At 41.9% G+C, this 11990-nt stretch overlaps 1 long non-coding RNA gene across 1 annotated transcript; it reads right to left on the bottom strand.

Moving 5' to 3' along the window:
- Nucleotides 1–2809: 2809 nt before the first annotated feature.
- Nucleotides 2810–3471, bottom strand: LOC134965425 (uncharacterized). Its single transcript, XR_010188354.1, has 4 exons — nt 3449–3471; nt 3303–3366; nt 3113–3229; nt 2810–2888 (listed from the first exon to the last, which is right to left on the bottom strand). It is a non-coding gene; the product is annotated as an uncharacterized LOC134965425 (long non-coding RNA).
- Nucleotides 3472–11990: the final 8519 nt, after the last annotated feature.

Here is an 11990-nt window from a genome sequence, read left to right as displayed (position 1 = left end):
TGAAACATAATTACTTTACCTTCTTAGATGAGTGGTTTATACAGCTGTGCGGGACTGCGATGGGCAGTATTTGTGCCCCAAGTCTAGCTAACCTTTATATGGGTCAGTGGGAAAGTGAAATATTGATTGGAGATATGAAAGAACATCTTGTTATTTTTAAGAGATATATTGATGATATCCTAATTATTTGGGATAGTAATGAAGTTGAATTTGAAAATTTTATGAGTAAAATCAACATAAATGAATTTAATCTCAAATTCACACATACTATAGGTGGGGAGCGAATAGAATTCCTTGACTTGGTACTTGATTCAACACAATCAGTTTATACTGGAGTAGTGGAAACATCCACACACTTTAAAAAGGTTGACAGCAATAGCTATTTGCAGTTTGATAGCTGTCACCTGGGCAGATGGAAAGAAAATATACCTCTTTCACAATTTACACGATTGAGAAGGAACTGCTCTAGAATAGAAAAATATGAAGAACAGTCAACCATTTACACTAATAGATTCCGTGACAGGGGTTATCCCACCAGCTTAGTAGAAAGAGCAAAATGCACAGCCAGAAGTAAGGAGAGGGAAGAATTGCTTCAATATAAGGAAAAAAATAAATGGGGGGAGGACGATTCAAAACTACTATGCCCCTTTAGTACGCAATTTAATGATGCGAATAAGACAGTAGAGAAGATCTTACGGAAAAATTGGCATATATTACAAATGGATCCGATATTAGGTAAAAATCTTCCCACTAAGCCCACCATTGTCTATAGGAGAGCTAAGACAATAAAAAGCATGATTTCAAAGAGCTGTCTACAAAAGGTATCAGATGATCGCATACCAAGTAATAAGATAACACTTGGCAATATAAAAGGGTTTTATCCATGCGGATCATGTAAAATATGCCCACAGGGATTAAAAGGTGCAAAATACTTTGAAGGTAATATATCAAATGAACAACACCTGATTAACTCCTTTATTAATTGTAATTCATGCTATATTATCTACATGCTTATGTGCCCATGTGGGCTTAAATATATAGGGAAAACTAAAAGATCTTTAAAGATTAGGGTCCTCGAGCATTTGCGGAATATTAAAAATGGGGTAATGAACCATAGTGTGCCGAGACATTTCCACAAACATCACAATAGTGACCCAAAGGGATTGAAATTTAAGGGAATTGAACAAGTGATGCAAGACCAAAGAGGAGGTAGTCGTGACAAGAAACTGATTAAAAGGGAAACCTTTTGGATAATAACACTAAGTACTTTGATACCAAAGGGGTTAAATGAAAATTATGAACTGACGCCATTTATTGAGGAACGGTGAATATGAGTTTATTGGTGATGAACCCTGTAGTCTGAGTGGTTCCCTATACCAATACCGCTTCTGACTTTGGTAACTTTTATAACAATTTAGAAAATATTGTGATCAGTTAATCTTAATTAAATATTAACTTATGAATACTAGCTGAGCAGAGTGTTCAGCGTGGTACTCGTGTGTAATCCTTTATAGGAAGTTACTATGTATAGAAATGCCATTTAATATGTCCCTTATACCTGCTGCTCTTTACATCTCTTACACTTGTGGCCCTTTATAAAGTAAATAAGGGTTATATAAAGTGTTGATTTAACGCTGTTAAATATCTCATCTTAATATGTTTAGGACCAAATGAAACATTGTAATAGAAGTGGTTTATTTTGTTTTTGTGAAATTTCTTGTAAAGTGCTCCCACACTAGACTGGCGAATGTCAGTCTTAATTGCTGATTAATCATCTTATTATTCACAAGTACCGCTCATATAATTAAATTAATGTTTATCCTTAAAGGATTGACTAAACTGCAATATGAAGGATAGCACTTCTTTAATCTGGGTCTCACTCGATTTAACTGCAGTATATTAAAAATATTTGTTTAAACAACTAGCCAGTTAATTGTATAATTTAACTTAATGAAAGACACTTGTTTCCAGACATGGACGGTCTATGGTGTGTGCACTGTGTGTATTTTAATTATTGGAAGTAGCTGATTGGTGAGAACTGTTTTAAAAGGTAATGTCTGACGTTCAGCAAGCCAGCCCTCTGACGAAGTCTGTGACGAAACGCGTAGGGGCGTGGCTTGCTGACGTGTGTGGTCGTGCCCCCTCCTGCCTCGGTGGTTATCGACGGGTGACGGTGTCCCGACGTGCGGCGGCTGTATCCAGCGGTCCAGCGGCACGGGGCTGAGGTCCTGTCTCAGGAGATCTGCCGGAGGTTTGGAGAAATTGCCGGGGGCATTTGTGTTATATATCATGTGGTATTAAGCCCACAGCGGAGTTTGTTCTGGTACGGGCATATATCGCTGTGTTTTAAACTGCAGTGCGAGTGTGCTTTTAGAATTAAAAATTGATTCTGCACTATGGAGCGCCCCCCCTGTCTTTCTTTTTAGATCTCTGCCTTCCCGTGGAATTCCGGGTTATTTATGACGGCGGGGGAGCTGCGGTTCTATTGAAAAAAGGACACTGGTGCATTTCACTCTCTTTTGACTAGAGAAGTGATTTTAAGCTACATAGGCTTAAGACTGTTTCATTCTGACTGAGCGCACCTGATTATTTTACTGATCTATATATATATATATATATATATATATACCGTATATACACACACATATATATATATATATATATATATACCGTATATATACACACATATAAATAAATATATATATATATATATATATACACATGCCACAACAACCACCTAGGTGGAAGGTGCACTCACGCCCAGAAATTAGTCTCTGAAGTCACTTGTAAATTCAGTATATTTTTTATTCGGGTTCACTGTTGATGCCGTATTTCATCGACGTTTCGGTCCTTATGTGGACCTTTATCAAGATTGGCACTTAAATCACCTATACAATCAGAAACAGTTACAATTAATATGTATAAGAACCCAGATTTACTCAACACCAACACCACCAGTGCCTCCCAGGCCCTGAAGACTGTCACAAAAACCAGAAAACGTATTAAAAAGCTGTTTTTTTATATATGTAAAAAAGATACTTGGAAGTAATCCACGTGTGATGAGAGACACCTCCACCGTTAGGACTATCTGTTTAGATAGGCAAGTGATTACCTGGACGACATGCCAGATCACTCAGATGCGTGGAATGGCCTTTAGAGTTGGCAACATGCCTGATCACATAATGAAGTTAAAAGGCTATAACGTAGGAAGGTTGCAAGGCGTAGTCACCTATTAGATAAATAACAGAGTAACTACACCATAAGAAAATACACTAACAACGTCATTTAGGAAAAGATCATACCTAGTTACATGTAGAAATAGCTCATGGCAGCTTGTGGGCTCTGTGCATATGTAAGACACTCAGTCTATAAGGAGGCACAACAGGGAAAAAATAATCACCAACCGTAATCATGTGTCAGAAGGGAGCTGCAGGAGAACCATACTCACTGCTCAAGTGTCCAGAGCCAAATGGAAGCTGCATAAAGTTCAGCCTCAGCTGAGCACTATTTAAGGATCAACCACAGGAAGTGCCAATTAGGAAGATTAAGTCTCTCATTAACTTATCACCTCTCAGATAACTCACTCAGACCAACTGGGTAAAACGTTACAGGGTTCACAGGACATGCGGTGGCTATCGCTAACGCACGGCTACTTAAATGAGTGGATTTTAACGATTTAGAAGGGCAACTGCCGGAGACGCGTCTTTTGCGTTCCACCGACCGGAACTCCATGCGTTCCACTCCGCGGAAGTGGCGCTGGCCGGAAGTCTCTGCGTTCCACTCGTGGAGAGAACCGTAATGAGGCTTATCCACTGGCTAATGTTTAAAGGAGGTGTACAACCTAGAGGGGGGCGTTCACAGAAAATGAACACTCCCCCGGGTGGAATCTTCAATGTACAGGTCCACTCATAGCTTACAGGGACTCGGAGGTATACCGAAGGTCACCTCACGTATAATCCTGGATAAACCTATGTGTAGCCTGTCAGTCACCACAGAAAAAGAGTGCAAATGTAAATAATAATCCATAATGTGAAATGTCAAAAATGTCAAAAAAGACAGATAGGAGGGCACCAAATCAAAAGACCACAACTCACCCTATGCATACAAACTAACGTATATCTGATCAACAAAGGCATATGGAATACTGATAGGGGTATAATATCTTTATAGTAATACATTGGTATAATGTAGTAAAAGATTTTAAATAATAAAAGGGAATAATGGGTGGTGTGGTCATTGAAATTGGTGAGCCCTCGTGACTAGTATAGGACCTGGGAAGGCTCCGGGAATCAACAGAAAAATATATATAAAAAAAACATAAGCAAGGACGTGTAAATAACTGTCCTTACTTTCTTAATCTCTATACATAAAAAGAACATACATAAATGAAAAAAATAGAACATAGAACATATAAAACACAAATCAAGACCCAGCCTGTATATGCTGATTGCATCACAGTGCCCTATGTCCCTGAAACGTACAAGGTGTGTTCCAAGATATCCAATCAACGATGGCAAAATGAAATTCTAAAGAAAGATATTAAGGGGGTTGGCCTCATTGAGGCCCCTTGGTGACACTGTATTGAGTTTGTGTATCCAAAAGCTTTCCTTCTGTTTAAGTAACAAGGTGCGATCGCCTCCACTAACAGGTGGCGGCACCCAGTCAATCAGCTGACACTTCAGGGCAGATACTTGATGTCTAACTGACAAAAAGTGCCGTGCTACCGGTTTGTCAGAAAAGCCCACATTGAGGGCAGTGTGTATGGATGACCGATGGTTTGCCATCCTGTCGCGAAAGGGACGCGCAGTTAATCCGACATAACATAACCCACATGGGCACTTTAGAAGGTAGACGACATGATCCAGTCGACAGTGGAGATGATATCTGATGAAGATTTTTTTCCCTGTGTGTGGGTGATACAAAAAAGGACCAGTGATCATAGATCTGCACGTTGTGCACCCCCCGCAAGAAAAACTGCCAGGTTTGGCTTGCATAAGCTGGATTTGAGATGTGTTCTGTTCAGGGAAAATCGTGGGTCTCATTAGTAATTGCTTTAGGTTGGCCCCTCGTTTGTATGCAACCATAGGAGCAGGTGTTTTAAGAAAAGGCAAACTATTGTCGGTGGCTATTATTGGCCAATGTTTCCGTAGGGCCTTTCTGGTTGCACTTGTGGAACCATCATACTGAGTGGAACAAATCATCCGATTATTACGAATGGGGTTTTTAACCTGTTGTCCATGAAAAATGCTGTTTGCTTTAGTAAGACAGCGAGTAAGTACACTACTGGTGTACCCTCGCTCCAGAAAGCGAGAAGTGATCTCGTTACATTGTTGATCTTTGAGTGCTGCGTTGGAATTGATCCTCATGGCTCTGAGGTACTGGGATATGGGCAATCCTTCCTTGAGGGCTGGGGGGTGGTGGCTGCTTGCATGCAAGGTCAGATTGCGATCCGTGGGTTTACGGTACAACGAGGTGTCCAGTCGGTCACCATTTCTGGTGATACTGACATCCAGGAAAGTAATGTTGGTAGCCGATACTGTGTATGTGAACTTGATAGGATTATCCAAAGCATTCAATTGGTTCACCATGTCAAGAAACTCAGACTCGGTACCCTCCCACAGCAAGAAGACGTCATCAATGTACCGTTTAAAGAAGGCAATCTTATGCCCATACCTAGGTAACAGGTACGTATGTTCATAGTGCGCCATGAACAGATTAGCGTAGGCGGGGGCCAAATTGGACCCCATCGCGGTTCCGGCGATTTGAAGAAAATAATCATTTTTATACATAAAGTGGTTGCACGTAAGAACCAATGAGGTCAGTTCCAACACAAACTCAGTAGGGTAATCTTTGCAGGGACTGTTGGAAAGAAATTGACGAATAACATCCAAACCTAAGTGGTGTGGTATGACGGTATAAAGAGACCCCACATCCATAGTAGCCAGAAGAGTGCCTTCACTAAGACGGGTAAATGTCCGTAGGTGTGTGAGGAAATCCCCAGTGTCCTTTAAATAGCTATCAGTTTTTAATTCCAAAGGCTGTAGGATACTGTCAATAAAGACAGCAATTGGCTGTAACAGAGAGCCTTCCGCGGCAATAATGGGTCTGCCGGGAGGGTGAACTAATGTCTTATGAATTTTGGGCAGAGTGTATAGGATAGGACACCTGGGTGAATTGATGGTCAAATATTTTAATGTGTCTTCACTTATGTAGCCCTGCTCAAAACCTAACTTCAGAAATTGATCGATTTTAGATTTAATTTTAGGAACCGGATTGGTGGTTAATTTCTGATAGGTCATGTCATCTGCTAATTGTCGGTTGATCTCCATGTCATAGTCTGTCCAATCTTGGACGACTATTGCTCCTCCCTTATCCGCCGGGCGGATGACTATATGGGGAGTATCCTTTAAAGTTTTTAATGCTTTCCTCTCGGCTATGGACAGGTTATCAAACATCCTTTTGGGAGGTGAGCTCTCGGAGTCTCTTTGGACTAACCGTAAATAGGTTTTGATGCTGGGATTAGAGGATGGAGGATCGAATGTCGATTTGGGTCTAAATTGAGGTATCTCTTTATTAGTGGATTTGTTAGCAAAGAACTCCCGCAGACGGAGGGAGCGGCCAAATTTATACTGATCTATAGTTTGTTGGAATGAATTAATTCTACATGTGGGGACGAAAGATAAACCTCGGGCAAGAAGTTTAGTTTCCGCTGGACTCAGTTCTACGCTAGATAGATTAAAGACATTGTCACCTACTGTCTCCTCCTCCCTCTTCTTTTGGTACCCCCCTCTCCTCGGGTGCGGTCTGTGCCGCTTCTGAGAACCCTGGAACGGGTAGAGGAGGCCTCTCCTCCTCGATCTAAAAAACGAGTGGAGTCGTAGTTCCCTTCGTAGTAATCGGTGTCTGAGGTAGAGGCGGAGGAAACAAATTCATGGGCAAACGGTTGGGCCCTTCGCCTAGTGTATTGTCTATTCTGACGTTCACTAGTATTGTTTCCAAGTAACCAGCGGTATACTGTATGCGTTTGGTAGTCGTTAGTTACAGTGGACAATTTTTTTCGTTTAAAAGAAATTAGATCACGTTTATAAGTGTCCACCTGTGTCTGTAAACGTTCGATCCAATTTTGGGTTTTGTCATTCTGCAGCAAGGTGGTGTGAGATTTGATGGTAATATCCACTTCAGTAGATAATTTCTTTAACTCAATGCCAACTTCCTCCACTACCAGGGTCATGAGGTCAAGCGAACATTTGTTCAGTACTCCACACCACCGGCTGCAGAAGACAAGGTTGTTTCTACCCAATGTAGGAACGTTAGAGATACGGAAACCCCGGGGGATTTGTTTTCTCCTGAGGTATTCCGACAAAAATTGACCATGTAAAGTCAAATCAACCTCTTTTTGTCTGTGTTTAAGCACTTTGTAAAACAAATCCACAGGGGTTTCGGCTGGTAAGGCCTCAAACTCTAATTTATCGAATAGTAATTTTTCAGTGTCTTCATCCGTAAATGAAACTATACCAGTTTCAGCTTTGGCCAGTAGGCCATCGTCCAACAAATATACCCCGCTCTGAGTCATAACACTCTTTAGACTGGAAAACTCAAACAGGTATAGCAATTAGATTAATAACATACTAAACATGACAAACAAAACATGTAAGGTTCCCGGAAATAAAGGTGGTGATCGGTGAGGAAGTCCAATCCGGTATGTTGGATGGGTGTCAGGAAGTAGGAACTGCGTATAGTAGTTCGAACAAATGTAGTCTTGGAAGGTCCTGCACTCTCATCAAAAGTAATAACGACGGCGGGTGCTCCTAATGACCTGAGAGGCCACCAATATACCACAACAACCACCTAGGTGGAAGGTGCACTCACGCCCAGAAATTAGTCTCTGAAGTCACTTGTAAATTCAGTATATTTTTTATTCGGGTTCACTGCTGATGCCGTATTTCATCGACGTTTCGGTCCTTATGTGGACCTTTATCAAGATTGGCACTTAAATCACCTATACAATCAGAAACAGTTACAATTAATATGTATAAGAACCCAGATTTACTCAACACCAACACCACCAGTGCCTCCCAGGCCCTGAAGACTGTCACAAAAACCAGAAAACGTATTAAAAAGCTGTTTTTTTATATATGTAAAAAAGATACTTGGAAGTAATCCACGTGTGATGAAAGAGACACCTCCACCGTTAGGACTATCTGTTTAGATAGGCAAGTGATTACCTGGACGACATGCCAGATCACTCAGATGCGTGGAATGGCCTTTAGAGTTGGCAACATGCCTGATCACATAATGAAGTTAAAAGGCTATAACGTAGGAATGACAAAACCCAAAATTGGATCGAACGTTTACAGACACAGGTGGACACTTATAAACGTGATCTAATTTCTTTTAAACGAAAAAAATTGTCCACTGTAACTAACGACTACCAAACGCATACAGTATACCGCTGGTTACTTGGAAACAATACTAGTGAACGTCAGAATAGACAATACACTAGGCGAAGGGCCCAACCGTTTGCCCATGAATTTGTTTCCTCCGCCTCTACCTCAGACACCGATTACTACGAAGGGAACTACGACTCCACTCGTTTTTTAGATCGAGGAGGAGAGGCCTCCTCTACCCGTTCCAGGGTTCTCAGAAGCGGCACAGACCGCACCCGAGGAGAGGGGGGTACCAAAAGAAGAGGGAGGAGGAGACAGTAGGTGACAATGTCTTTAATCTATCTAGCGTAGAACTGAGTCCAGCGGAAACTAAACTTCTTGCCCGAGGTTTATCTTTCGTCCCCACATGTAGAATTAATTCATTCCAACAAACTATAGATCAGTATAAATTTGGCCGCTCCCTCCGTCTGCGGGAGTTCTTTGCTAACAAATCCACTAATAAAGAGATACCTCAATTTAGACCCAAATCGACATTCGATCCTCCATCCTCTAATCCCAGCATCAAAACCTATTTACGGTTAGTCCAAAGAGACTCCGAGAGCTCACCTCCCAAAAGGATGTTTGATAACCTGTCCATAGCCGAGAGGAAAGCATTAAAAACTTTAAAGGATTCTCCCCATATAGTCATCCGCCCGGCGGATAAGGGAGGAGCAATAGTCGTCCAAGATTGGACAGACTATGACATGGAGATCAACCGACAATTAGCAGATGACATGACCTATCAGAAATTAACCACCAATCCGGTTCCTAAAATTAAATCTAAAATCGATCAATTTCTGAAGTTAGGTTTTGAGCAGGGCTACATAAGTGAAGACACATTAAAATATTTGACCATCAATTCACCCAGGTGTCCTATCCTATACACTCTGCCCAAAATTCATAAGACATTAGTTCACCCTCCCGGCAGACCCATTATTGCCGCGGAAGGCTCTCTGTTACAGCCAATTGCTGTCTTTATTGACAGTATCCTACAGCCTTTGGTATTAAAAACTGATAGCTATTTAAAGGACACTGGGGATTTCCTCACACACCTACGGACATTTACCCGTCTTAGTGAAGGCACTCTTCTGGCTACTATGGATGTGGGGTCTCTTTATACCGTCATACCACACCACTTAGGTTTGGATGTTATTCGTCAATTTCTTTCCAACAGTCCCTGCAAAGATTACCCTACTGAGTTTGTGTTGGAACTGACCTCATTGGCTCTTACGTGCAACCACTTTATGTATAAAAATGATTATTTTCTTCAAATCGCCGGAACCGCGATGGGGTCCAATTTGGCCCCCGCCTACGCTAATCTGTTCATGGCGCACTATGAACATACGTACCTGTTACCTAGGTATGGGCATAAGATTGCCTTCTTTAAACGGTACATTGATCACGTCTTCTTGCTGTGGGAGGGTACCGAGTCTGAGTTTCTTGACATGGTGAACCAATTGAATGCTTTGGATAATCCTATCAAGTTCACATACACAGTATCGGCTACCAACATTACTTTCCTGGATGTCAGTATCACCAGAAATGGTGACCGACTGGACACCTCGTTGTACCGTAAACCCACGGATCGCAATCTGACCTTGCATGCAAGCAGCCACCACCCCCCAGCCCTCAAGGAAGGATTGCCCATATCCCAGTACCTCAGAGCCATGAGGATCAATTCCAACGCAGCACTCAAAGATCAACAATGTAACGAGATCACTTCTCGCTTTCTGGAGCGAGGGTACACCAGTAGTGTACTTACTCGCTGTCTTACTAAAGCAAACAGCATTTTTCATGGACAACAGGTTAAAAACCCCATTCGTAATAATCGGATGATTTGTTCCACTCAGTATGATGGTTCCACAAGTGCAACCAGAAAGGCCCTACGGAAACATTGGCCAATAATAGCCACCGACAATAGTTTGCCTTTTCTTAAAACACCTGCTCCTATGGTTGCATACAAACGAGGGGCCAACCTAAAGCAATTACTAATGAGACCCACGATTTTCCCTGAACAGAACACATCTCAAATCCAGCTTATGCAAGCCAAACCTGGCAATTTTTCTTGCGGGGGGTGCACAACGTGCAGATCTATGATCACTGGTCCTTTTTTGTATCACCCACACACAGGGAAAAAAATCTTCATCAGATATCATCTCCACTGTCGACTGGATCATGTCGTCTACCTTCTAAAGTGCCCATGTGGGTTATGTTATGTCGGATTAACTGCGCGTCCCTTTCGCGACAGGATGGCAAACCATCGGTCATCCATACACACTGCCCTCAATGTGGGCTTTTCTGACAAACCGGTAGCACGGCACTTTTTGTCAGTTAGACATCAAGTATCTGCCCTGAAGTGTCAGCTGATTGACTGGGTGCCGCCACCTGTTAGTGGAGGCGATCGCACCTTGTTACTTAAACAGAAGGAAAGCTTTTGGATACACAAACTCAATACAGTGTCACCAAGGGGCCTCAATGAGGCCAACCCCCTTAATATCTTTCTTTAGAATTTCATTTTGCCATCGTTGATTGGATATCTTGGAACACACCTTGTACGTTTCAGGGACATAGGGCACTGTGATGCAATCAGCATATACAGGCTGGGTCTTGATTTGTGTTTTATATGTTCTATGTTCTATTTTTTTCATTTATGTATGTTCTTTTTATGTATAGAGATTAAGAAAGTAAGGACAGTTATTTACACGTCCTTGCTTATGTTTTTTTTTTATATATATTTTTCTGTTGATTCCCGGAGCCTTCCCAGGTCCTATACTAGTCACGAGGGCTCACCAATTTCAATGACCACACCACCCATTATTCCCTTTTATTATTTAAAATCTTTTACTACATTATACCAATGTATTACTATAAAGATATTATACTCCTATCAGTATTCCATATGCCTTTGTTGATCAGATATACGTTAGTTTGTATGCATAGGGTGAGTTGTGGTCTTTTGATTTGGTGCCCTCCTATCTGTCTTTTTTGACATTTTTGACATTTCACATTATGGATTATTATTTACATTTGCACTCTTTTTCTGTGGTGACTGACAGGCTACACATAGGTTTATCCAGGATTATACGTGAGGTGACCTTCGGTATACCTCCGAGTCCCTGTAAGCTATGAGTGGACCTGTACATTGAAGATTCCACCCGGGGGAGTGTTCATTTTCTGTGAACGCCCCCCTCTAGGTTGTACACCTCCTTTAAACATTAGCCAGTGGATAAGCCTCATTACGGTTCTCTCCGCGAGTGGAACGCAGAGACTTCCGGCCAGCGCCACTTCCGCGGAGTGGAACGCATGGAGTTCCGGTCGGTGGAACGCAAAAGACGCGTCTCCGGCAGTTGCCCTTCTAAATCGTTAAAATCCACTCATTTAAGTAGCCGTGCGTTAGCGATAGCCACCGCATGTCCTGTGAACCCTGTAACGTTTTACCCAGTTGGTCTGAGTGAGTTATCTGAGAGGTGATAAGTTAATGAGAGACTTAATCTTCCTAATTGGCACTTCCTGTGGTTGATCCTTAAATAGTGCTCAGCTGAGGCTGAACTTTATGCAGCTTCC

The sequence above is a fragment of the Pseudophryne corroboree genome, chromosome 10 (genome assembly GCF_028390025.1).
Source record: "Pseudophryne corroboree isolate aPseCor3 chromosome 10, aPseCor3.hap2, whole genome shotgun sequence".
Classification (NCBI taxonomy): domain Eukaryota; kingdom Metazoa; phylum Chordata; class Amphibia; order Anura; family Myobatrachidae; genus Pseudophryne; species Pseudophryne corroboree.
This window is presented reverse-complemented; position numbering and strand designations above follow the sequence as displayed.